This window comes from Cyanistes caeruleus, chromosome 4, assembly GCF_971803275.1.
Source record: "Cyanistes caeruleus chromosome 4, bCyaCae1.hap1.1, whole genome shotgun sequence".
NCBI lineage: Eukaryota > Metazoa > Chordata > Aves > Passeriformes > Paridae > Cyanistes > Cyanistes caeruleus.
This window is the reverse complement of record NC_141704.1, coordinates 59,956,776-59,983,548: the sequence shown is the minus strand read 5'-3', so window position 1 is coordinate 59,983,548 and position 26,773 is coordinate 59,956,776. Positions and strand designations below refer to the sequence as shown.

The 26,773-nt window shown below is 46.9% G+C and overlaps 1 protein-coding gene across 42 annotated transcripts in view; it reads left to right on the top strand.

The window, feature by feature from the left end:
* The first annotated feature begins 1,682 nt into the window (after nucleotides 1–1,682).
* The window catches only part of PPFIBP1 (PPFIB scaffold protein 1), a 104,361-nt gene continuing 79,270 nt past the window's right edge, over nucleotides 1,683–26,773 (top strand). For 23 of the 42 annotated variants that reach the window (XM_086885091.1, XM_086885074.1, XM_086885084.1 and 20 more), the window contains exon 1: nucleotides 1,688–1,785. The gene's annotated coding sequence lies outside the window, so the exon portion shown is untranslated. Of the gene's footprint in view, nucleotides 1,786–2,508; nucleotides 2,813–3,076; nucleotides 3,150–3,331; nucleotides 3,532–26,773 lie in introns of those variants that run through there. The other 19 variants (XM_086885087.1, XM_086885079.1, XM_086885085.1 and 16 more) reach the window with 4 other exon arrangements.

Sequence of the window (26,773 nt, the reverse complement as noted above, 5' to 3'; positions counted from 1 at the left end):
AGGTATTTTCTTTGATGAAAGAATCCAAACAGTTGTTTAAATGTTCTGTTTGCTAAGATTTTTTTTCAGAGAGATCTCTCTCATGCCATCCTGACAAATGAAGCCCTTCTGCATTAGGTTTTTAATAAAAATATTCACTTTCTGAATTAAAAATTCAAAGCGCAAAAAAAAATGCAATCAACAGAAAATTCAATCAGGAAAACAAAGGCTGAAGAATAGTGGATCCATATTTGTTCTTGGTGCTTGTTATTGGGCAAGTCCAAGTCCAGCCATCTCAGGAAGGATGGAGTGCTGGAGTGGGATCCCCATGATTCAATCTGGCGTGACCTGGGGTGTGATCAGCACTCACCCATCAGCTGACAGCAAACTGTCAACATTTGCTGGAGAATTGATGAAGATTTGAGGAAAATGGGCAAACAGACCAACTGCAGAGCATCAGAACCATAGGTAGGCACCAAAGTTTTGAAACAGAGGTACTAGAAATGGAAGATACCAAAGAAACCTAGGCATTTTAAACTGCCTTTATTTTCTCATAGTCTAAAACTCAATCCTGCCGTTTAACCTGAGACACACTGGAGTTGTGTGGCCAATGTGACAGGCTGGTAACTTGCCAGAAAAAAAAGTATTTTGGATCGACTTGTCCTCTTTGTAAACTATGCTTAAAAAGCAAATGATACCTTCCCATTTTTGCTGGGAATTCAAAATGTTTGCTTTCAACATGTCACCAATACTTTTTCCATTTTGAATGGAAACTTCCGATTTTTTGCATGTTATGGTCAGAAACAGAGTACAAGCAAATTGTCTTTTCCATGAACAAAACATGGAAAGTTTTCTCTAACCCAGCTCTTGGAGAAGGTCTGGGAGGAAGAGCTTTGAGTCAACTCCAAACAAAACTAAGAGTTAGTTGGCTGAACCCCTTGGTCTGTTGTTTGTGTAGCTCCGCTCTTGAAAGAGCAGCATCTCAGGCCTTTCTGCCATGGAACTGGCAAAGCCAAGGCTGTTTTTTGGCATGGCTGCGAGGCTGTTGATGGAGTGCACCGAGTCCCTCACACTGTTTAAATGAGAGAGCAAAGCTCGTGCAAATGTAGCAAGGATCCCTGCACTAAAACCTGCACCGTGCTTATCCTCAGCACTGAGGCAAGCCGCTGGCATGGGTGCACTGCAGATTTAACCAGGGTGTTTCTCGGTGCTGCGGTGCTCGGCTGTGGCGGTGTTGCCTCCTGCAGCACCGGGCTCGCTGCTCGGCAGCCGCGGCCGGACCCCTTCCCTTGCCGAGGAGCGATTCGGGGGGATCTCGGGCCGCTTCAGAGCACCGCAGACCGGGGACACTCGTCGGGGTCCCGAGGTGGGCAGGGGAGGCCGGGTGCCGGCCAGAGCACCCCGGGCTGTTCCCAGGGAGGTGGCGGAGTCACGGTTTCTGGGGGTGTTTTAGTCCTGCACGTGTCACTTGGTACCAGGGTGAGGTTCGTGCCGCGGTGCTCAGCAATGGGCCGCACTCGATGATCTCGGAGGTCCCCTCCGGCCTCAGCGCTGCTGCGATAGCCCCTGAGGGGCTCTGGGAACGCGGCCGTCCGCACCACCCCCCGCCGGCTCCCTCATGGCCGGCCCCGGGAGCGGCGCGGGCGGTGCCTCGGCCGGGCGGGGCAGAGCGGCGGCTCGGGGCCGGTCCCGGGGCCGCGGGCGGAGCGGGGCGGAGCGGGGCGGGCACCGAGCGGAGTGGCGCGGGCTGCCGGAGCCGGCGGAGGCGCGGCCGCCCCGGGAGGGCTCTGCGCGGTTCGGCCGCAGGTAAGGGAAGTTCCCGGGAGCCGCTCCGAGAGCGCTCGGAGCCGACTGCGGCAACTTCGTGTCCCGGCGGGATGAGCCCCGCCGTGCCCTGCCCCGGCGGCTCCTCCTCTGCCGCCGCCATGGCCCGGGGCCCCCGGCAGCGGGGCCAGAGCCGCCCCGGTGCCGGGAGCGCCGCGTGTGCCCGGAGCGGGGGGCAACGGGGGCTGCCCCGGCACGTCCTGCCAGCCTCTGGCCCCCGTGCCGTGTCCCTGTCCCCTGGCCGTGTGTCCCTGTCCCCCGTGCCGTGTGTCCCTGTCCCCCGTGCCGTGTGTCCCTGTCCCCCGGCCGTGTGTCCCTGTCCCCCGTGCCGTGTGTCCCTGTCCCCCGTGCCGTGTGTCCCTGTCCCCCGTGGTGTGTCCCTGTCCCCCGGCCGTGTCCCTGTCCCCTGGCCGTGTGTCCCTGTCCCCCGTGCCGTGTCCCAGTGCTTTCGGCACTCCCGACCTTCTGTGCCTTGTTTCTGTGCTGGACCTGACGTAACTTTTCGGGAAGTTTTGGGGAGAGGCTCTAGTAGGGCGCTTCAGGCCCTGGTGCTGTGAAGCTGCAGTGACGAGTTTTATCTGGAGCTGACAAATGCGGTTTGATTTAAGGCCTGGGGTTCCTACATCCTGTAATTACTTCTCGAGGTCTGTTTCTGCTCGAGCCGTGACTTCTACCAGCTGAAATAGCTGCGCTTGCTCCCACCGTGGCTGGGCTGCAGCTGGAGCTGTAAGAAGGTGCTTTGCACCTCTGTGGCTGTGTCTGGGGAGGAAGGGAAGCTTTGGTGTTCAGCGCTTGGCTGTGGTGTAACGCGTGTGCGCTCCCTCGTGTGAGTGAGGAGCACAGGGAAGAGTTCCAGGCTGGGCTTGGCTGGGCCTGAGCCTTCAGAGGCTCTGCTGGCTCTCCTTATTCTGGCCCGAGCACAGCCGCTACCAGCAGCACCGTGTGTAGGCTCTGCGTGGATTGCACTGGCAGCGGATTGAGCAATACAAGTGTCGCTGCATTCCAAAAAGTAAACAGCACAAATGGGACACGGGGTGGGAATATTCTCCATGCCTACAGTGTGGAGCTTTGGGGAGGAAGATGTCTCAGAGTGTCAGCTTGGGATTTATTGCCTCTATTAAAGGGAGCAGCTGTATCTTGAGGCTTTACGTTTGCAAAGGACATAAGTAGAGGTTTCAGTAAAACTGGTGCTCTCAGTGAGGCAGCGTGACAGGTTGGTTTGGGAGCCTTTCTGGAAAGTAGGGAAGCAGAAATTGGGTTCGACTCTCTGTTTCAGGTGCAGCAAAGACTTTGGCCTCTTAGCTTCTTCACATCAATAAGAAATGAAGAGCCAGGGCACTTCCTAGGTTAGTTTAGTATCCGTCCCAGTGGAGTTTTGGATTTAGCACAGCTCCTTGAAAAGCTGTACCAGAGATCAGCTCCTGGCAGTGACAGTGCCTGTCAGTGTGTGCCCTGGTGCTCACACATGCGGGTTGATGTTCCCATGCCAGGAGTGTGAAGTCGGTGCTTGCTCCTCTCCTCCCCAAAGGCAGCAGGAGCCCCGTTTGCCTGGCTGTGAGGGGGGCCCTGAGGAGCAGGTTCCCTCTTTGGCAGCCCATCTCCTGCTCTGAGCCCTGGGATTTCATCCATTTGCTGCATCTGGGTGCAAGAGTTGTGCTGAGGAATGCTGAAGTTGGTTTGGCCTGTGCAGGTGTGTCTGCAGCAGATCCAGGCTCTGGAAGAAACTTGGTGAGTAGCGTTTCTGCTTGTCCCTGACATGCAGGGTGGAGCACCTGGAAACCAGGGATGTTCCATGGGGCAGGGAAGCGTGGTGAATTCCATCTTTTTTCCTATTTAGATGCGAGTCCTGTTCCCTTTCTGGGTTGTGCTGCCAGTGCAGTGTGACACGCAGCACAGGAAGGAGAGCGGTGCCGCTGAAAATGTCTGCGGAGGTGCATGGGGAGGCTTTGCCCGTGACCCGTGGCAACAGGAGGATAATTGTTAACATTCCTGGAATGACAGCCATTCCCAGGAGTCTGAGGTTCCCAGGTGGTGCTGCCGGCCTGTCTGGTCCCATTGGTCCCTGGTGATGAGCAGGACAAAGTCTGGTCACTGCTCCCAAGCCAGGTCAGGGTGCCCTGAGCGCAGGCAGAGCTGTGTGCGATGAGGTGCTGGGTGCGCTGTCCTTGAGGAGGTTTAGTCTCTTGGATCCATCCAAGCGGGGGTTCTCTGATGTTTCTGTCCCCACTTAAAGGAGCACTTTCAGTGAAGTGGAAATCCTTCCCCTGAAGAGCTTTGAAACCAAGGAAAGTTTAGTCACTTTCTTGTCAGTGGAGCGATTGCATCAAGGCAGGCCTTTGGCTTGCTGAGCACAAGGGAGTTGCTGTAAACTCCTTTGAGGAACTGACTGATTCTCTTTGTTGTGCTTTGTATGTGTTTTCCTGGGAAGATGGAGGGAGCATGGACAGGGGACCAGATCCCAAATCTGGGACAAATGTTCCAAAAACATATCCCTGACTCTTGAGGTGGTTCAGAAGGGGTGCAAAACCCCCAAAATGCCTCTGACTGGGGATTCTGCTGTTTTGCAGTAGTTTCCAACAGAGAAGTAGGAGCCCAAATACAAGGCAGGATTTAGGGGGGCAATAAAACATCCCGTGGTCTTAGGGATGGTCAGCAAAGCCCCTGTCCCACTGCTGAATTTTCATGCCCTTCCTCAAGGAAGTGCTGGTAACTTTTGCCTCAGCTGCTAAGTGGTGATGTGCAAGTTAGGTTGGTGTATCTGAGACAGCTTCTTCTCGTACTTACCTTGGTGATTGTCAGGGCTTCAAAGCAAAACTGAAGTTATGTGGCTGCTTTAAAGTGTGCAATTATGATCTGACCTATTTCTGCCTGGCCAAACCACATCTCTAAAGTTACAAAAGAAAGGAACATGTTTATTGGAAGCTTCAGGCAGGTTTTGTTGTGTTCTCTTGCATGGAATGTGTGCGTACAGCTGTGCATTAAGGATACATAAAAACACTTAATACCTTCATAAATAAAACTACTTAATACCTTCCTGTACTTACACTGAATAGTGAGCCCCTTCCCCCATAAGTAATTGTGAGATCCCATTAGTCATCCCATTGGTGACTTAGCTTTCCAATGCAGCCCAGAAGAGGTGAACTATATTGCCTTACCTCATGCTTACTGCTGGTCTTTATGCCCACATGTTTATTTAGCATTTGATATAAATTCCCACCCTAGCTGAGTGAAGACAAGGTGGTCATTTTATGACAGATTCAGAAATCACAGGTAGCTCTTTGGGGATGTCTGGCTTGCAAGCATTAACCTTTGCATCATACAGAAAAGGCTCTGTGCTATTCACCAGAGATTACATCTCTTACTGTGTATTTGGAAATGTCAGCATCTAATGCAGACTGAAAACTTGGTCGTCTTGGAGGTCAGTGTTTTGCTTGCCATGGGTTTGTTACCTGCATTTGTGTTTCCAATTTGAGGCAACTTCAGCAGAGATCACATTAAGTCCTGACATCTCTCAATGGGTTTCTGGTGGGATCTTTGCTTTGGATCTCTCTAGGGAGGGTGCTCAGCTGGGAACATACTTTGGGATGTAGGGAATAATGCATTTTTCTATCCTCTGCTTTTATCCCCCCTCCTCTCTTTCACAAATTGACCTGTTGTTCACTCAGCTCATACTGAAGACAGTGACTGTTTGTTACTTTTCTAGTAGTGCTTGCTGCCAAATTAGTACTTTATTTGTGCATAAAGAATGGAATTTCATATTACTAATTCAGTCATCACACTGGATTCACAGCTGCTTTCCCATGGTGTGTATTGCTCTTGATATGGACACCTAGAATTTCCTGGTGTCCTGTAGCTTCCAGTGCATTTTGCTCCTCTGTGACTTCTGCAGTACACGAGGAAATTGTGCTGGGTTAAAGCTTTTTCCTTTTTCCAATGGCTGTCCTTCAGTTTCTGTTAAAAGGCCAAGAAAAACCAATTGTCTAAAAAGCTGATTTCTTTCCTCAGTGGAACTATATTTAGATGCAGGTATTCCAGCCAATTGTAGGCAAAGCCTTTCTGTTCCCTGCTCCTGCCTTGGTCATCTTTATCATTAATCATGGAGTCACGGCATCTGTTAGGTTGGAAAAGATCTCCAAGGTAAATGAGCCCAACCTTTGGCCAATCCCCACCTTGTCACCCAGCCCGGAGCACTGAATGGCATGTCTAGTCCTTGCTTGGACACCTCCAGGGATGGGGACTCCAAACCTCCCTAGGCAATCTGTTCCAATGCCTGACCACCCTTTCCATGAAGAAATTCCTGCTGATGTCAAACCTGACCCTCCCATAGCTTGAGACTGCTCCCCTTGTCCTGTGCCTTGTTCCCTGGGACCAGAGCCCAACTTCCCCCAGCTTCACCCTCCTGTCAGGGAGTTTTGGAGAGCAATAAGGCTCCCCTGAGCCTCCTTTTCCTCCAGGTTAAACACCCCCAGCTCCCTCAGCTGCTTCTCATCAGACTTGTGCTCCAGCCCCTTGCCCAGCTCCAGCCCCTCAATGTCCATGTTGCAGTGACAGGCCCACAGCTGGACACAGCACTGGACACACCTCACATTGGTGAGGCCTCGCCAGTGCCCACAACAGGGGGACAGTCACTGCCCTGGTCCTGCTGGCCACACCATTGCTGACCCAGCCCAGATGCCATTGGCCTTCTTGCCCACCTGGGCAGGTGTTGGATCATGTTCAGCTGTTGCTGACCAGCACCCCCTGGTCTTTTTCTGCTGGGCACTTTCCAGCCACTCTTCCCCAGCCTGGAGTGATGCAAGTGAAGAACTTGGGAGAGATTGGGCTGTGTAGTCCAGCCTTACCAAACAAGTGTATCTGCTGGTTGTGAGTCCTGAGAGCTCTTGCTGTGGAGTGCTCAGTTCCTTTGTGCTGACAGAGCTGGTACTTCTGGAGAGAGCTCCTCACTAGAGGTGCTGGCTGGGAGGAATTGTTTGGTAAGATGGGGATCTTCCTGTTCCCTTCTGTGCCTCTGCATCATTAAGCAGTGCAAGTTGTGTCAAGGAACAGCACCAGAGGCCACTTCAGCAGTCTCTGGCTTGTGGTGTTTGAGGAGATAAAAACAACAAACCCAGTGGCTTTAAGCAGCCCTTGGCAAATATTTTCATGGCAATCCCTGTTCCAGCAGGCACAATGTTGTAACTCTTGCATGAATAAAATCCCCTTGCCAAATGGTACCTGTGCACAAAAGGCACTGAGGTCAGGTGTGCTGATGGAAAAGTTAGTTTGTGCTTGCATCTTTCTTTACAGGCTTTTCCCCTAAATATTAGTGGAAAACTGAAGGCTGAGACTTGAGCCGGCTGCTGCAGCATCTGAACTCCTAAGTGGAGAACTCTGTGCTGCCAGACAGCTGTCGAATTGTGTCACAGATGGGAAAAACTTGATAACCACTAGTGTGAATCAGCATCTTTTAAATCCAGCAGTTCTCATGGCTCCAAATGTGACAGATTTGGGAGAAGAACTTTGCTTTCTTGCTTTGTTATGGACACATCAAAATAAAAGGAAATTACAATGGTCTAGTCTTCCCTGCCTCGTCTCAGACTGATCAGTGCTGAAGCAAAAGCATAGGAAAATCAGGGTGTATTTTATATGTCAGTGTAGAATTAACCCCAGATAGTTCATGGGCACTGCAGTGCTTGTGAAGGGAGATACAGCACACACAATTTATGGTTGGTAACAAAAAAAATACTGTAAAAATAACTGTAACATCACAATGTAAAAGCAAGCAAACTGCCAAACAGCCAAGCCTCCAACGTCCTCATTCTCAGATGTTTCCCTTGTGCTCTGTTCTGAGGACAGAAACAAGAACACACATGTATTTACCCAATCAGTACCAGGATCTGTTTTGGGGATGAGGGAAGGCAGTTCCTTTCCTTGGTGCTGTGGCAGCTGTGCACACAGCTGTCCATCTGTTCTGTCAGCAGGCGTGGCCATGGGGGTCTGGTTCTCTCCCAGCTTTGTGGTTCATGGGCTGAGTCTGTCCAGAGTAATCCAGAAAAGCTGTTTTACTGAATCTTGACTTCATATTTTCTCTCTAAAGCGTGTGTACTCACTGACTACAGCCAGGTAAGAAGTTTTTACAGAAATACAGCCCTTATGAATCATGGAAAAGGTGTTGAAGGGAGTTAGCTATTTAGACTAGCCCAGGTCATGCAGAGTGTAAGGGATGGGGAGAAGAACCTGTATCCTGTTTGGAGGCTGGTCTCCATGTTTTTGGATTCATGAAGTTGGTGTGCGAAGATGTCTATAAGATGAAGTTAGGGTTCTGCAGAGTGTAGTGCTGCTAATTCATGTCAGTTTTGAAGAGCAGGTGAGAAGAGCATTTTTTTTTTTTTGTAAAAACACCCTGAGCTGTTGGTGTATTTCTGAAAATAGTTATGATCTCATGTGGTTGTAGCCCTTGTGATCTTGGGTTTTGTACAGCTTTGCTGTGTCCTTACACAGCTGCCATGGCTTGGTAAAAATCCCTCTGGCCATATGGAGACTGTCAGAGTCTGTTCTCTGTTAGGCTTGGCTCAGGTGGGCTGCTCCTATGGAAGAAGTGCTGTGGTGACAGGGAAAGGGAGCAAATGCCTTTGGATCTTCTTAGTGTGAGGGTGAGTGGGTACTCATAGATATCAGCTGTGTGGTTGTGTATTGCATGATTTTGGAACATTTTCTTGTGTCTTTGAAGCACCTATCTCCTCTGTTCTCCTGGCTTAGGGTTTAGACCTGTTCTAAAAGTAGGATGGATTCATCTTTGTCCATCCCCAGTGTCAGGGAATCTGTCTGGCTGTCTCTGAGAGCTGCTGTGTGCAGGATGCTGGGGGAAGGCAAGGGCTGAGGTGTGGGTGAGGCTATGGTTGTGTAGGAACAGGGAACATTCCTGGTGCTGGAACCTGCATTCCAAACTGGAAAACATGTGGGAGGTGGTGGTTTGATGGCCATTGTTCGAGAGCCTGATGGAGAGATGGGGACTTCAGACGCCTCTCCTTTAAAATGCTGTTTATTGCCTAGACTGGGTTACAGCAGCTGGGGGTTGTGGGTGAGCCTATAGCTGCTGGCTGTAGACAAGCCATGAGTCCTGAAGCCCTTTCTGTTCATGTTACAAAGTGTTGTATCTTTTTCTTTTGCTGTGCACCTTAGTACATAACAACCAATCAGCATCATACACAACACCTTTACATTTATGTATAACCTATCAAAACTGCTAAAATTACCATACTATGTTGGTGACTAACCAATCATCTGAATTAGTAGTTACATGTTAAACTTTGAAACTTGTTTTGCAGTGGAAAATTCTTTTTGCTTTGGTAAAAAACATCTTTCTGTCTGCCTATGCTTTTTTACTTGGTAGAAAACATGCCTTGTTTGAAGACCACTTAACGTGTTGGACCTTAGCCATAAAACCTTCTTCTAACTGACTAAACCTTTGTTCTAAACCTTCCAACTCAACTAAACCTTTGTTCCCTCAGCTGTTTCAGCAACAACTGTCCCTAAAAACATCCTTTATATATCAAAGCTTGCTTTCATTTCTAGAGAACCTTCTGCTAAGCATTCATATCTGTAAAACTTTTCTGTTAAATTTTCATCCTTCCCGACAGGCCATGATGCTCAAACTTTTTCTCTCCCTGATGTACTGGAAGCATCTCTGGTAGACTTTTGTTCAATGGTGGGGGAGGGATGGTAAACAGAGCTCCCTTTAGAAGAACCAGAGAGAAATTTTATCCTCCCCAGGAAAAGCAAGGTGCTCCATCCCACAGCTGAAAAATCCTTTATATGGTACCTTGGGGACCTCTGAGCTGTGAGGGGGGAACTCCACATTGTAGCTGGAGGCTGAAGTAGCCGTCCCTGCTGACTTTCCTCACGATCCAAGTTCAAATGTCTGTTCTCCTGGACCTGGATATGCATCATAGGCAGTGTTGTTGCGTTAGTAGCCTACAGAGAGGGAGGGGAGGACGTGTTGGAGCAGCTAGGGCACACTGAGTGTTCCCCATTGCTGCCCACAGCTATTGGCACAGTGGAGCAAGGGTCTTGCTGAAGAAGAGGTGGGTGTGTTCAGCAGCTGATCTCCAGGAAAGGCTTGTGGCAGCTGGTGACTCCTTGTGGGTTCAGGTGCTGGCTTTGTTGTAGTATCCTCTGTCCTGCTTCCAAACCAGGATTAAGCCAAGGAAAATATTTCTTTACTCTTAATTTAAATCCCTGGGAAGGTGGTTTTGCATCAGAGCAGACTTGAAAAGGCTTGTCAGTAGGATCTTAGAGCCATCAGCATTTTCTTTTCCCCTCCACTTAACCAAGGTTAGTTTAATTTGTGACAGCACTTGTATTTTGTTATGTTTGTAAAGGAAACATTACAGGGGAAAGTTCAGAAATACATATTTATATTTCTTGCTTGAGTTTAAATTGGATCTAAGAATTTGGATTTTGTATTTTTATAAAGAAAGACTGGATTTTTTTTTTCTATATTGCATAATTTTTGTTTGGTTTATTGTTTGTTTTCTTCACCTCCAGAAGGAACATGCAGTTGCTTACCTTGGTGTCCACCTTCTCTTGGATGTGAAACATGTTAACTAACAGGTCCTAACCAAAAGCATCTTCTCAGAGGTTTCCACACTCCTGCTGGAGCTGGTGTTGGACCTCCTGTGTTGGGCAGGGCCACTGCAATCTCTGATGGTGCTGGACAGAACTGTATTTTCTGGAATATCTTTAGGATGCTAGCAGCAGGAATTTGGATGCTATAGGGGAGTTGCATCCCGTTGCAGGGAGGCACACACCTCCCTCCCCCCTCCTCGGGAGGACTGGTACTTGTGTTGGTGTGGGTTCCTAGGGAGGTGTGTGCCCTGCTCTGGGTGAGTGGGAGGACTGTGGCTGGGTTTGGGGTGCAGATGTGCCCCTCTCCCTCCCCAGTGCCCAGGGAGGGGGGCATGCAGCCATCCAACAGCAGTGGCTGGGGCTGGGACTGTGCCCTATGGCATGGGGACACTGCAATCTTATGGCTTACAGCTGGTGGGTAGTGCAGATTTGTGGTACTGCTGTAATGCTGGGATGCTGCTGGCAGTGTTGGGGTGGTGGAAACATCTGGGAGTAGCTGGCTGCGAGATGGGGTGAGTCATGGGGCTTCCCATGGATGATTAATTCTTCCCCCCCCCCCTTTCAAACCTTCACAAGAGTTAAAAAGGCAGCATTGAAGATGTGGCTGCATATCTGCATGGGCATTATGTGGACAGAGCAGTCATGGGTTTGTTCTGCAGCAGCAGCATCTTGCTCTCTTTCCGTTTGCAGTAGAGCTTGAGAGTGTCCTTTTGTTGAGCAGTCATGGGGCTGTAAACATAGCCTGGAGATGAGAAAATTGAGATTTATTTTCAGGGTGGTGCTGGTAAACTTCCTGCAGCTTGTGGTAGAGATAATTCTGCAGGTTCTACCTCCATTGTTGTGGCTGGGTCTGAAGTGAATTTAAGAAAAATGTTTTGGTTGAACAGGCTTTCCTTTCTGTTTTATCCAAAGGGAATATCTGTTCAGAGCCTGGTCTGTTGTTCTCATTACTGAGGGAGTTTCTGAACGAGACCTAATTCCATGATTATTTGCACGTCCTTATCTGTGTGACACAGAGTTTTCCAGGTCGGTATCTCATGTTTCAGATTCTTTTGTCATGGTGTGCAGTCTTAAATCTGCATATGCAGGGATGATTTATCTTAAAGGGTCAATAAGGTAAAAGGCATTTCTCTCAGTGTCACTTTGGGCAGAATCAGCTGCTGAGGACCAGCAGTGCTGAGCTCACACCAAGCTCTTGGGCTGTTGTTGTAAGGAGAGTGAAATGCAGAGCTGTCCATCATAAAACTGTAATGCCTGGAGGGAGTGGAGAGGAGGCACTGATCACCTGCAGGTCAGGGATGAGACCTCCATGTAACCTGCAGAGAGGGAGAGGGAAACATCTTGTAGCCCAGCATGACTGTGAGGATGGAGGCCCACCATGCCTCCAGAGAGATTTGTGTTGGAGCAAAACCACAGCCTGGCCATGGGGAGGGCCTCCTTTTGTGCAGGGTGATGGCAGTGGTGGCTAGAAATGCTTTTCCTTTTGGAGCTCGTTGGAAGACAATCCCTGTTACGTGTGTGTGTGTGTGTGTGTGTGTGTGTGTGTGTGTGTGTGTTTACCTCCTTTTTTTGCAGAAGTGTCAAAGCCAGGACCAGGTTCAAGGCTATCTTTTGCAAGGAGCCTCCATGCTGATGTCTCCAACTGAGATCTGTTCCCATTTTCTTCAGCTTGTTGCTCTCAGGCCTCTTGGTGCTTGAAACATCCCCTCCCTTCCCCACTCTTCCAAGGAATTTTGCAAAAAAATCAATAGCTGTCTAGTTATGACAGCAAAATGAAAAAGGCTGTAACGTCTCCATAGCTACCTAAAAAGTACTCATAAAATGCTGGTGGAAGAGAGTGCCCTGGAATTATCCCATGCATTCCTTGCACGCAGACTGAGAATCGTTTGCATTAGTTAAGTAATCACTGCACGCCTGTCCAGTGAGCAATGTTTGGTTACGGCAATAAATTTTTGTTCCTTAAACCCTCTGAAGCTGAAAAAATTGATTTTTTTTTTTTACATAGAAAATGAACTGATCTGAACTCTCTGTAGATCAACTGATTGTAAATGGACCAGCTTAATCCAGCTTGTTTTTTTCTTGTGTTTCATGTAGCATCTGAAAAGAGACAGCTTGTGGCAAATTAGCTAGGGTGAGACTACAAAAAGATTGAATTATTCCTGTTTGAACAGTTCCCAGCATGCAGGCACTTGCTGCTTGGCTTGTACATCATCCAGCTTGCCAGGGCTGCTGTATTGAGGTGAAAGTAAATAACCTCCTACTGGAAATCTTGTTTTTGCTGTAAATAATGATTTATTCATTCACCAGTGAAAATACCACAGAGATATGATGAACAAAAACTGTAGTTGCTGTGTGTTTGGCTTTCTTACAACAGATGTCTCTCTGTGTTGCGTTTCTGTGCAGGGAAGATGTTTGACACTCTGTCCTGTGCTGTCCTAGGAAGTAATTTTGCTCCTGGTGGAACCTGGTGCTAGTGTGGAAATGCAGTTGTCAGAGCAGAGGTGTTGTGCTTGGTGTGTGTGTATGCCTCACTCTGGGGCATGGCAGCAGAAAAACAGGCGGCAGAGTTTAGGCAGGGCTGAGCTGACTTGTGGAGCACCTGGAAATGCAGAAGGAGTCGAAACAAGGGGATGCTTGCCTTGATATACAGGATTATCTCTGTGCCTCTTTCAGAGGGGAAGGACTCTGCAGTTCTGAGAGCCACAATATAAGAAGGATGTGAGGCTCTTGGAGGATGCCCAAAGGAGGGACATGGAGAGGGTGAAGGGCCTGCAGGTGAAGCCACATGAGGAGCAGCTGAGGGCACTTGGTCTGTTCATCTGGGGAAGAGCAGACTGAGGTCAGAGCTCACTGCAGTTCTGCAGCTTCCTCATGAGGGGAAGAGGAGGGACAGGCCCTGATCTCTGCTCTGTGTGACCAGGGACATGACCTGAGGGAACACCAGGAGCTGTGTCAGGGGAGGGTTAGGGTGGGTATCACGAAAAGGTTCTTCCCCCAGAAGGTGCTGGGGCACTGAACAGGCTCCCCAGGGAATGGTCACAGCCCCAAGGCTGCCAGAGCTCCAGGAGTGTTTGGACAACAACCTCAGGTGCAGGGGATGATTCCTGGGGCCATCTTGTGCAGGCCAGGAATTAGACTTTGATGATCCTTGTAGGTCCCTTCCTACTCATCTCATTCTATGACTAAAAAGGGTAGGGAAGCTACAGCATATGTGGTAGTATGGGATCAGGTACCCAGTTGTTCAGGACGATGTATCCAGCTGGACTGCTGATGCTGAATTGGGATTTGGCTGTGATATTGCAGTTAATTTTTCTTTGTAAAAATGTTAGATATAATTTTTGTATGGCTGTGGTAATTAGGTCTGGCTTTGCTGTTGCACATGATGAGGAACAGCATTTCTATTCTTCAGATCCAGCTGTGTTCATGTACCTCCTGCAGAATGTGCATTTAGGAGCAAAACAGGGGGTCTGTATCTGTGTTAAAAGGAAGGAATGGGGTCCTACCACCTTCCCTCTGCACCTTACTTTGTTGTCTCTTTGCCCTAAGATGTGGAGCCATTTGTGGGTGAGTTGATAACTTGCTGTAAGTGGAGTGAGAAATAGGAGTGCTTTCCATTAAATACCTGCTAGAGCCAATGAAAATCCCATTTCTGCTTCTAGTCAGAGTTCACTTCACATTGTTTGACTTGCCATGTGTTCTTGGAAGAGAGAGGTGGTTGGGGATGGAGGCCCAGTGATGGTATAAATGGAGATGCCTTTGCTGATGTCCCTTTTGTCTGGTCAAGGTGTTAGGGGGATGGCTGGGAAGGGAGTAGGGCACCCTGGTACCGAAGGGGTAGTGGGGTTTCTGCTGCTGAAGTTCTTGGGCATGGAAATGAGTGGCAAGGAAGCAGGTCCCCCAGGGAATATAGGGGGACTGGACTGGGCTTGTTGGGTGGTGAGAGCCCCGCCTGAGCTGCTGCCGAGGAGGGGACATTGCTGAGTTTTGGAGTTGGCAGTGCCACCTGCCATAGGGTCCGTCCTTTCAGTGCATGTCCCTGCCCTCCCACAGGCACACAGGGCAATTCAGAGTGCTGTAATTCATGGTGTCCTTCCTTCAATCCTTCCTATCTTGCCTGTGCTGCAAAGTTTTGAGGCAGACGTTTTCCTTTGGTATCTAGGTCCCCGTGTGCTTGGATTTTGTTGATGTTTATACAGAAGCTTGAGGGCAGCCAGAGGTACTGTGGGGTCAAATAGAAGCCATACGTGAAATTAATCCAAATTAAACTGTTAATCATTCCCTGATAAAGAGGAGGTTACAGCACAGACTCAACATGTTGCATAGCTTTGAGACTGTGAAAAATGAAATGCAAATCCTCCTCTAAAAGTTGGCTGTCCCTGTTTGAGGCCTGATGAGGTTTTGAGACAAGCCAGTACACCAAGCTCACTGTGTAGGCGTTCGTGGGAAATGAGGCAGATTTCTGGGAGGGGACGTGTGGTTACAGGGAAGCAGAGGAGTGCTGGAGATGAAGTAAAGTAACTAAAAATCTATGGGGCTGCTCATGGTGAATCTGTGGACCTGCAAACTCCTCCCTGTGGAGGAGGGTTGTGTGTCATGCTAATGTGGGCCAAACTGGAGCTGCTTTGCCTACATGATGGGATTTCGTATCCCGCTCTGTATGCCAGCTTTCTCCTGGTGCTCCACAGCCATGGAGTATGTGGCAGGGATGTGGAAGGCAGGGGAGAGCAGTCTGGTCAAGGCAGCTTTCAAGTGAATGGGTGACAGCCCTATTCTTGTTAAAGAGCCTCTGGTGGAGGAAATGCTGGAGGTTGATTAATGTCCAGACTCTCAATGGGAATCTTGGCATTCCCTAGGGCAGTGTGAAAACGTGTTGCTGGGACTGGCTCTGGCCCTTGCCCCCTTTTCCAAGCACTGGAGTGAAGATGTTTTGGGCCTCCCAGCAGTGGTGGTATTAAGGAGCCATCATAGGCTGGAATGATTTTCTCTGGATGGAGTCAGAGACCGCTCCCAGAGGCGTGGGGCTTTGCTGGTTTATGTCTTTGGAGCGGACAGATTGCTCCTAATGAGGTTTTTAGGCCTCTCAAAGAAGAAAAGGTGTACAAAGATATGCCTGCTCAGGAAGGTGTGCTGGGAGCAGTGGAGGCAAGAGATGGACCAGTGCAGTTTTGCAGATGAGTTTGTTCTGGCCTTGAACTGTGATCCTCTGGAGGGTCTGCAGTGCCACTTGCTTTTTTGGGGCTGGGAATGGGCAGAGCTGGATGCTGCCACGGAATTTGAAACTGCAGGCCAGCCCAGGAATGCAGCAGTGCTTCTTCAAGGGAAAGAGCTTCCTCTCCTGCCCACACGGAGCTTGTGTTGGTCTGGTGCCTGTAAATAGACTTGCAGCCTTTCTGCAGGGCTCTGATGGCCAAGGAGAGACAGCTTCTGAATGGAACACTGATTCTTAGCTGTGATCCTGTGTGCAAATAGAGCTTGGAGCAAAGGATCAATTCTATATTTCAGTCTTTAAGTCATACATATTGATCTCTTTCAACACTGCTTAGGAATAAAGGATTAAGGAAATACTGCTGGTGGCAAGGAAGGAACTTTCTAACTCCATGCTTGTGGGTCCCTCCTTTCCATGGGTTATATACTTGGCACTTGGACCATATTAAATACTTGTGTTTGGAATTCCAAAGAAGTGGCTTCCCCTCTAGACTTCTTACTGCGAACCTGAATGCAGATGCTGCCAGCCAGGCTGTGGAGATTCATGTCCAGCTGTATATGTACAGAGGAGGAAGAGGGATGTTATTTTGACATCTGCAAAGGCAATTTTCTAAAAACAGGCTAAAGCCCATGAACCCAGGAGTGAAAGTAGTTGTCCCATAAGTCTCACTTGATGCGTCTTTGTTTTTTTTCCTGCTCTGGGGAATATTTGTTTGGAGTACACTCTGTGTCTCAGTGTTTGCAGAAAAGCCAGTTGCTCGTGCTGGAGCTGCTGCTGTGTGGACAGGGCCAGACTGAGCTCTTAACTCCACCACTCATAGCCTTTGAGGCTGGGATAAGTTGCCTTCCTTGTTTTCACTGCTTTCCTGCTATCAGGGCTTGTATCTGGCTTCTTGAAGCCTTTGTGCTGTATGAGGACAGACAGAAGACCTGTCTGAGCAGGAACAACACTTTTTTGGGAGGCACTGCCAGTCAGGTGGCATGTGAAGGAGTCAGTGTGTCACAGCAAGGCCTTTCCTAGAGCTTGGGCTGCTGGCCCTGGTCATGTGTTATGGGTTTGGTAGGGGCGATTCCTCACACACAGCCTTTGCCCCTGAACTACTTTGTAGTTTTGAGTCCTTTCCGTACTTTAATGCTGTCTTTACCTGCATCTTTTCCTCTCTTGTGTGCATCCTGTGAGCTGACCTGTGCTGAGGAGTCCCTGCTAAGACCTCATGCAGGTTTTGGGAGTGGAACCACCAGGCTCCCTCCTACGCAAGGCTGGGGCCTCCGGCAGTGCAGAGCTGGCTTCGTTTTCAGGAAAACAGGATAATGCAGGTCGGTATTAACTTGTCTTCACAGAGCTGGTCCTGGCTGCAGCTCAGCTGGGTCATAGCTGGTAGAGAGAGAGAGATTTACAGATTTTAATGCTGTGAAGAGAGAGCCTGTGCTTGGCTGTGTTTTCATAACTGTTTTCTGTCATTGACTGCACGCCTGGAATAGTAGGAGGTAGTGTTACATTTCTGGACAAGGCTTTGAACAAGATCTGCTGTCAGAATAGCTTGATAAACTGCTTACTGTGATGCAGAATGCTGGTCTGTCATTTTGCAAATTGAATTGCTGGGAAGCTCTTATGATTATTAAAAGACACTTTGTGTTAATTTAATTTCCTGTAAAAGACACAAGCTGGGTGATTTAAAGAAACAAAGCAAATGCTTAATCAAGGTAAATGCAAAAACTTCCTATCTGTGTATATGCAATGCTTAAATATTGCATACTTCTAATGATAGCCTGTGCAGGGACAAAGTAAAAAATTATACATAAAACCCCTGTACTTTAAAATTTTTCAGTTTTGAAGAAAGCTGGAAAATGAGTAATGAAAGCCAGACAAAGCAGGAATGAAGAAAGTACTGGTTTAATATCTTCTCTGAACAACGAGAAGCAGGATATTTTCCCCTCATTGTATTTTAGATGAGTTTAAAATTGTGTTCCAGGCACCTTGTGAACAATCAAAATTCAGGGATGGTTTTGTGAGCAGAAGGGCTATTATTTGGGCTTTCTGGCTGGGTTCCAGCTCAAGGGATCTCAGTTGGAGTAAAATACCTCCTTGCTATAGGCACGCATAACTATTGCCTTCCTCTCCTATTCCTCAGGGACTGGCAGCCTCTCCTCCCATTTTTTTCATGCTGATGTCCTTCAGAATTGAGTTAAGCTCAAGTGATCTCGCCCACATATATTGAACTTGACTCCTGCTAGCAGTGAAGGGCTTGTGTGCCCAAAATACTGAGCTATTGTCTGGCCACTCTTCCCGTGGTGAGCGGCTGAAGAGACATATTCTCAGCTGTGTGTCCCAGTGGAGCTGGACTCTCTCAAATGAGTCAAACATGAGGGATCTTGGGCATCCTTTGCAGGAAGAATGCTGCTCTGGATAGCAGTAGCTGTGCTTTTAAGGATGCCAAGGGGTCTGAAAGCTTCATATGCAGCACAAAACTTCTAAAACATGTAAAACATTTAAAATATGTATACAAATGTTGTGTTGCTTTCTGAGTTTGTCCACAGAGCATGATGGAGTTATGGGAATAGTTGGAGGGCTTTAGGGTCCCTGAGTGTTGGTTGCCTGCAGTGGTGCTTAGGCACTACTTAATGTGCTTACTCAAACATTTGCCTGTGTCTCCTGCCAGTTGAAGTTAAGCATTGTGCTCGAATTCAAGATGTAGATGGGAGAGCAAGTCAGGGACAGTGCTGGAGTTAATTCTTCAATGTAGACAAACTCTCTGGTAATCAGTTTATCTAATCCTGCAGCAGTTTCATTAAGGTGCTGTTTTATTAACTTTATGTTGTTAAAGAGCTTTGCTGTCTCTTGTTACTGCAGACTCTGCTCTAAAGGGGTCCTAGTATGGCCTGGGTTAGAAGGGACCTTAAACATCCCCCAGTTCCAGCCCTCCTGCCAAGTGGATACCTTCTACTATCCCAGGTTGCTCCAAGCCCCATCCAACCTAGCCTTGGAGACTTCAAGGAATGGGTAGTCACAGCTTCCATGGGCAGCCTGTGCCAGAGCCTCACCATCCTCACAGGGAAGAATTTCTTCCTAATTTCCAATGTAACCCCATACTCTTTCAGTTTAAAGCCATTCCCCCTTGCCCTGTCAGTACGTGCCCTTGTTAGAAGTCCCTCTCCAGCCTTCTTGTAGCCCCAGAAGGTGCTTTAAAGTCTCCCTGGAGCCTTCTTTTCTGCCGGCTGAGCAACCCCAGCTCTGAGTGTTGAGAGAATCCTGCTACCGCGTATGACTTGAGCGGGTCCCCTTTGCAGGACAGCTCTGAAGCGTGGCTCCCTGCAGCCCAGGATGTCTCAGTTGCTGTGAGGGGTTCCTGTGCTGAGGTCTCTGTGTGTGCAGTGTGGCTGTACCGAGATGACCCCAGGCTGTGACCCTTCTAGTGCTCCCAAACTGGACGCTGCAGGTCACAGGAAGTACAGCTGCATCGCTTGGAGTCTCCTCAGATCTTTAAAAGGATTTCCTGGGAACAAAGGCTCTTCATACTCTTTTTTATTATTTGTTTCGTTTGGTTTTTGTTGGTTTTTTCCTTCTTCTGCCTGCTAGTAATCTTGTTCACTGTTCTCTCCCTTTTTAAGGAGGTTGGGGAAATAATAGTTTCTTTGTTGTTTTAATTCTGACCTAAGTTTGCCATGATATCTGTAGGGCAGATAGATCTTTTTGCTTCTTCCTGGCTTAAGAATACCTTTAATTTAAGGGAAACTATAAATTTGAAATAACAAAAATTACAGTTTGACAATTATTAGTTAAGAAAATAGTGATGTAATGAAATGGTTACTGAGAAGGAGCAGTGGGAACAATCGCATGTTCTTTCCTTTATTTGTCGTTTTCCTGGCCCCGCTTTCCAGAAAGCCCCATGCTTTGCCAAAATTGGTTCTTAGCCAGTGCAACTGTAGTTGCACTATATATAGTACTATCTAGCCCCATGAGGGGCTTTAAATTTGCTTTGATATCTTCCCTCATGCAAATGATCAGTTACATCAAATTTAGATTGAGCAAAGGCAGAGGGGACAACTGGTGAGGAGTTGCAGCAGAGTCCCCTGCTGCCCCATCTGTCCCAGAGCAGTCTCACCTCACTGGAGCTGCCTGCCAGACGTGCCTGCCTGCAGCACAGCCTTTCTTCCCCCTGGCCAGGCAGTCTGGAGCACTCAGAAGGCGAGGGGGCCATCGGGATAACTTCTCCTTGCAGCCCAGATTAAGGGCAGCATCCTCAGGGAGAGCTCTCAGGTGGCCATACAGCCACCTTCCTTCCTTTTCCCACCCCACTCTGTCCCTTCATATGATCTTAGGGATAATTGCATCTGTTTGGGAGAGCAGGGAGCTCCAGCTGCTGAATCAGTGGGTACATGCATGTCTGGATCATTCTCCCTCGGGGTTTGGGACTAGACTGCATCTTCACAACTCTGACTATAAAGGATCTGTGACTGGCATGAAAAGACTTGGAAAACATTAAAAATTGTTTTAGCCCTGACCTGGCACCTTCATACTCTACTTCCATGACATGCAAGTGTGAGCATCAGAACTTGGCTTTCTGGGACTAATCCAGCCTTGGCTTGAGGAAGTGGATATTTAGGTGGTGCTCCATTAAGTCAGTGCTATAACTTTGTAAAAAATGCCCTTTGAATCAAATCTGGTTCCTTTATGCTAAGACAGAGGGGATGAGTGGTGTTGGCCTGGGTTAGCAGACTCCCCTGCTTATCTTGTTCGATGTTCTCTTCCCTCCTTGACTTCACAGTGCTGTCAGGTCATACCTCACTTGGGTCCTGTGGTTTGCATAGCTGCCATGTGGGAAATCAGCTGCAATCCTCAATCTGCTGCAAATCTGATGGAAAACTCTGTTGTTCAGCTTTAACAAGGAATTGAGGAGACTTGTAGTGGCTCACTGACCTTTTGAAAACACACTGAGGATGGATTGTGCAAAGTTCAATATGCAAAACCATATCCCACACTCTGGCGTGTTTGTTTGATCTGTACTAACAAAGCTTATTTTAAACTCTGTATCAGCATCCTTGCATTGAGGCTGCAGTATTGCCTCTGGATTTATTACAGGCAACTTCACAGTGTTGGATTTGCATAGGCTTAACAAGGTTACAATGTTCAAGTTTAATTAAAAGTAGCAGAGCCTTTGGATAGGAAGTCAAAACCTCTATTGTTAATACAGTGTAATTAAGTTTCTCAGTGCATAGTAATTACACAAAATTCATTGTAGTATGGAAAAACTGTTTAGAAACAGAAGCATAGAGGCATGTAGAAGGAAGCTTTTGCAAATACAACTGCCTGAATTGTTCTGCTCTTAAAAAACCATTTTCTTCTGTCTTAAGTAGTCCTATTTTTGCTGTTTGGAGTTTGTAACTACAGTCTATTCCTTTGCTTGGTGTGGGTGGTTTTAAACAGCTAAAGCTCTGAGGTTTGTGTGTCATGAGGTGCTGCAATCCAGTCATTCATTTTCTCTTCCTTGGTGAGTGTTTACGGAAATTTTGAGAGTTCAGCAAGGACTTGGACTCATCCAGAAGCAAAATCATCTGTCATGAACACTCTTGGATTACAGGGAAGGCTGGATACAAATCTGTATTCCCTTTTTTTCAACTTACTTGTAGGGAGTGGTAGTTAGTGGAAGACAGTGATTATTTCAACAGTGACCTTTTCAGCATCCAGCATATTTATTGTCCAAAAACTGTTGGAAAAGCTATAATGAGATGGGTCTTTAAAGTCTGAATTGCACACACAGAACTGGAGTCTGAGCACGGAATAGCAGCTCTGGGTTTAGGCTGTATTTTGTTGCTTCCCCTGAGGGAAGCCTGGAAGAACGAGGTGAAATGTGCTGGAGCTCCTGAATGGGTTGGCAGCAGAGCCCTGAACCTGAAGCCAGAGCATGCTGTTGTGTGATCACCAGACATGAATTTTGGAGCTACAGCTCTGGGCAGACACACAAATGCATCACTCTCCTGCTGTGTGTGATGCAGGTGTCTGTGCTGCTCTTCTGTCCTGTGCTCATTCTGAGCATTAGGTAAACTCCACTTACCCTGCTCTGTGTGGAGAGTTAAATTCTTCAGTGCTGCAGTGGTGGTTTGTTGTTTTTTTTTTAAAAAGGAAGTTCATGGATTTATTTGGCAAGCAACTCAAAGTGCACTCAGAGATGTAAAGCTTCCTAAATTACTCATCTTTTCCACACAAAACTGGGTAAAATGTAGGGCTTCTCTTAGATATTTTCTAATGATCAAATGTATCTGGCTTCAGACTGAACATCTGAAAGAAACTTCTGGGAAGGACAGCCTTGGAATAATCTGCAAATGAAATCACTTTACAGCCCTCTTTTGTAGTACCAAGGGAGGAGAAGAGTGATTACTTCTTAGCAAATTAGGCTACATAAAAGAACTCTATATAAAGATTATAAGTGCCCTTATGAGTAATAATCAGTGATGCAAGCAGAAAGGGGAAATGCATTACCACCAGCTGCATTGCTGCCATGTCTGTGAGGATTACTGGGGTTTAATGAGGACCTGCGGGAAGCTCTTTCAGTAATTCCATCTTGCAGGAGGTGCTCTCTCAGCCTGCCGGTCCCCAGCTGCATGAAGAGCAGGAGGAAATCCCAAATTAAAAAACAATGTGCTGTTGCATGTTGGGAGCCCTGTGCTTGAGATGCCTTCTATGCAGAAGAGAGGTAGCAGGCATCTCTGTATGGCAAGTTGTGCAGTGCTGCACACACAGCTCATACAGATCTTCCCAATTTATCCTTCTCTTCCCTGTACTTCATTTCTTGTGTTCTCCTGGCTCATCTAGACCACCCTCTGTAGAGCACTGCATGGATGTAGTCCTCTCTTAAGCTCATCTTGACCTGCAGAGCCTCAGATTTAGCAGAGAATGCCAGTTCAGTGTCTCCTAGACCTTGTCTTTGTTGGGTTAGAGAGATGCTAGCTACCTAAGGATAGTAAACAAGGAATGTGTGGGAAGTGAAGGTTGTCTTGCAGCTCAGCAGCTAAAGGGTTTTATAGAAATCAAAGTTTTTGTGAGTGATGACTTGCCCTATAGATAAAGCAGGAGCTGTGTTTTACTATTTAGTCCCCTCATAGGTTTATAGGATTCTTAGAGGAAATTTCAGGATAAAAGGAGCTGAGACAGAAGGTCATAGAACCATAGATCATAGAATAAGTCTCTCATTTTGTGTGTGGAGGGATCTCTAATGAGACTCAATGACTGTGTACAGTAATGAGGATGAGTTTGGATTGCAGGAGGTGAGAGATGTGGTGACTTTCCCTGAAAAGATCTCTTGGAAAGATCTTCTCCTGTCTTCATTGCTTCCACCATCTCCTCCACGGGACAGCAGCACGTGCTCCTGGGTATGGCTCAAAGGGACAAGATCCTGCAGCCTTCCAGTGAGAGGCTTAGGGGTCACCCTTCTGCACAGGGGACAGATCTCCCTGTGCTTCACAACCTCTCCTGAAGATGGTTCCTCCCCAGTTTACCTGGTAGAAAATAATCCATTTAAGTGATATTGAAGTCTTTTTTGCTGTCTCTCAAATTTTATACAGCAGTTAAAAATCTGTTTGGCTGAATTGTTGGACTCTAGGAACATCTGTTTGTAGGATGTTTAATAGAACATTTGTGGGATGTATCCTGCTTCTAATATTAGCTCTTCCCATGGGAAAGATGGTTATTAGGTGATTTCTAAATGAAAGTATAACACGACAAAAACTTAATGGTGCACTTGTTTACCCTCAGCATCTTCTAAGTAGTTCTTTGACCACATCTGACCTTTCATTTTGGAGTCTAAGCAAAGTTTGCCTCTTTCCTTAATAAAACAAACAGCTGCTCTTCCACAAAATGAACCAACCAGTTAAATATGAAAAAATTATTTATCCATATTTCATGTGAAATATGAAAGTGGCTCTCACTGAGCTGGGGTCTGCTTGGCTGCTGTGGTGGCCAGGGCTTGTTCTTCTGTGAGAGTGAAAACTGGGTGAATGAAGTAGGAAAGTTCATTGGACTAAGTTGAGTGGAAAGCTCATAGGTGAATATGCTGCTTTCTGGGGGTCAGATATACAATCATAGACTGGTTTGGGTTTTAAGAGACCTCAAAGATCATCTAGTTCCAATCCCCTGCCATGGGCAAGAACACCTCTCACTATCCCAGGTTGCTCAGGGCTCAGTCCAGCCTGGCTTTGATATCCTCATCTGACTCTATTTCAGGATGTGGTACAATGAATTTTGTTGGTTGAAATTCATTGTGATTTAAGGCTTATTGTTTTTGTGGAATAACTTTACATTTATGCCCAGTCTCTGTCTTGTTCCCAGGCCCGGTGTTTGGAAGCTCTTTTCCATAAACCTCACCACATTGCTTCTGACACACTGCAGTGCTTGGCTCAGAGTCCTGGGCTGTGGATGCCAGTACCTTCTGTTAATAAGTGGAGCCTGACTCTCCCAGCTGGAGAGAGATCCCCTCATCACATCCATGCTCCTGGCAGGACCAGTATTTTCCCCATGCTGTCATCAGGACATGTGTTTCTCTTGACCTGGGGTGTTTGCAGGAGCTGTTGTGGCTGTCCTCCAGACTGGAGGCTGGCTAAAGTGCCCTCTGACAAGTGGTGGATGTGATTTTGCATATTATGGCCTTGGAGAGCTTGGGGGGGAAGCTGCTGCTGGTGACTTTTTAACTTGCTGTGTAATTGGTCTGCTCTTGGAGTGGTGGTCTAGGAGTGGAAAATGATTTTGTATCTTGTTTAGCTCCTGAGTCTTGTACTCTGCCTGCATCTCTTCTGTGTCATGAACTGCCTCCTTGATATTTTCTCTGAGAGAGAAGCTGCTTTTTCTGTTCTTGCAAGACATCGACCTCTTAAAAAAGGCAGACTGAAAGCTAATGAAGTTTTTCCTCTGAGAATAATGTTCTCTGTTTGTGAAATGGTTTTTAATACTTGTGTCAGCATCCTTGTTCATTCCTTAACTAAAGTGCTGTAATAGGTTAGTTATAAAGCAGATTCCTGAATGAAATTAGGAAGTGGGACTAACTATATTTGCCACTGGTGGCCATGGGACTTGCCCTGAGGTTGCTGATGGAGCAGCTGCTGGACCAGCCAAAGGAGGGAGTTGCTGAGTTTCTGCAGTAGAGTCTGATCCTGGTTCAGCCTGAGAGGCTGATTTGAATGTGTCTCCTCTACCTGCATAAAATTTTTTCCCAAAGGTGTAGGAATGTGACACCTGTTTAGATCTCTTTGACTTCTGCCAAATGTGGTCAAAACTGACAAGCAAATTGAAAATTTATTAGAGTGAGGACTGACAAAAGCCACTACCACATAAGCTTAATTTCCTTAAGAATCCAGGCCAGAAATATGTGCTGAGGGTTTTATTCTGCAATCACATGCTTTAAAACTGTGTGGAACAACAAGATTGTGATTCTGATGGTATTTTCAGGATTTTTTGCAGTGCATATAAGCACAACAGCTGAATCCTGATGTGTGCATGTGTATTAGCATGTAACCAACTTAAAAGGGATGAAACAACCCAAGTGTCTGCATGGAGAGAAAGCAAAATACATGTATAAAACTTACTTGTGAAGCTGGCAAAACAACTAGTTAAATTGATCCTAATTTCTAGGGTTTTCAACTCTAATCATTTGGCTGCCTCCTCTTGACAGCAGCAAAGGGATATTATTTTGTTCCTTTTCTTGGTAAGTGCTTTTGGGTTTTGCTTCTTGCAAAGCTTCCTCCTCACTTCCCAGATTTGGAAACACAGAGTTGGTCTGTGTGTGCTTCAATAACAGGATTCTCTAAGTTTGTGGCGATTGGAGCTATTTAAGTTCCTTTGAGGAATGTCAAAGTATTGCTGCGAATTCGAAGGATGTAAAGGATGCCCAGAACAATTAAGAGTAATTTGCAGGGCAGGCATGTTCCTGGAAAGTGTAAAGGGGAACTCTAGTGGTTTAGATTTGCCAATTTGAGTTTCCCAGTCAAACTACCACATTAACCTTGTGTAAAAGCCTGATGCCTTTTGGTCAAGGAATATCTTGTGCTTGTTTTGAGCAGAGTTGGGAAGGAAGACAGAAAGTAGTATGGCAACACCAGTGAGGTTTAGGAGATGAACACCACTGATAGAGCAGTGCCTTTTGCATTTGATGGGGTGTGCCAGGGTTGAAGGGATGAGGGACATGGAGGCTTCTCCTGGCTCTTTTGCATTTGTAGTAGAGGAAAACCAAACTGGTGCCTGAGAGAGAAAACACTTTGATAATCTTCCTGTGTTCATTTAGTGATAGCAGTGCTTCACTGTGATATCTTGCCCTAAAGAAAAAGCAGTTTCCTCTAACAAAACTCTACCAGCCTCTGCTTGCTTTGGGTTGTTGTCTGATAAACAGGATCCATGGCTTTAATCACCTCAGTGTCAGCAAACATAACACAGCTCTGAGGGGAGAACACTGACAGCACCAGCGCTTGGTGCTCTTAGATCTGTCATTCTCTCATATCTGATCCCACAGACTTATCATCACCCTGCTTCAGTAACGTGAGTTTTGGGCATGAGATCTTCAGTTAAATTAATGTGGTAGTCTTCCATATTTTTCAGAGAGTTTTGCATCTTCCATCAACTAACATCTGCATTTTCACAGACGATGAACTGCACAATCTGTTGCTTTGGCTATGGCTTGTAGAATTAAAGCACTAGCTGACAGAAACTGCATACAGTGGCACTCCAATTCAGAGATGGACACAGTGATTAATATGAAATTAGTCATAGATTAGTCATATTTTTTCTTTGTGTAAATCATGTCTAGTTTCACTTAATATCTGATAAGTTAGTGATTTGAAAGCTTTTATTTAAACCTTCTGTAGTTTGTTCTTGTTGCTGGTCTTAAAAGTACTTCATTGAATGGTCTAATCTTGTGTTACTCATCTCTGACTCATGAGATTATTCAGAATATTTTATTATGCTTCCAGAAAGTGTTTTTTTGCTGTGGTGATTTGCTATGTTGTCTGCATCCTCCAGTGCTGCTGTGTTGATTCAGTGGCTTCTGTGCATGTTCATTGTTCAAATCTACTGTTTTGTGGTAGGAAATGTGTGAGCTATCAGCTGGTTGGGTCCCTGGAGTTAATGAGGTGGTTAGTTTTGTCCAGGCCCCTTTAGTTATGCCAGACTCCCTGGGTT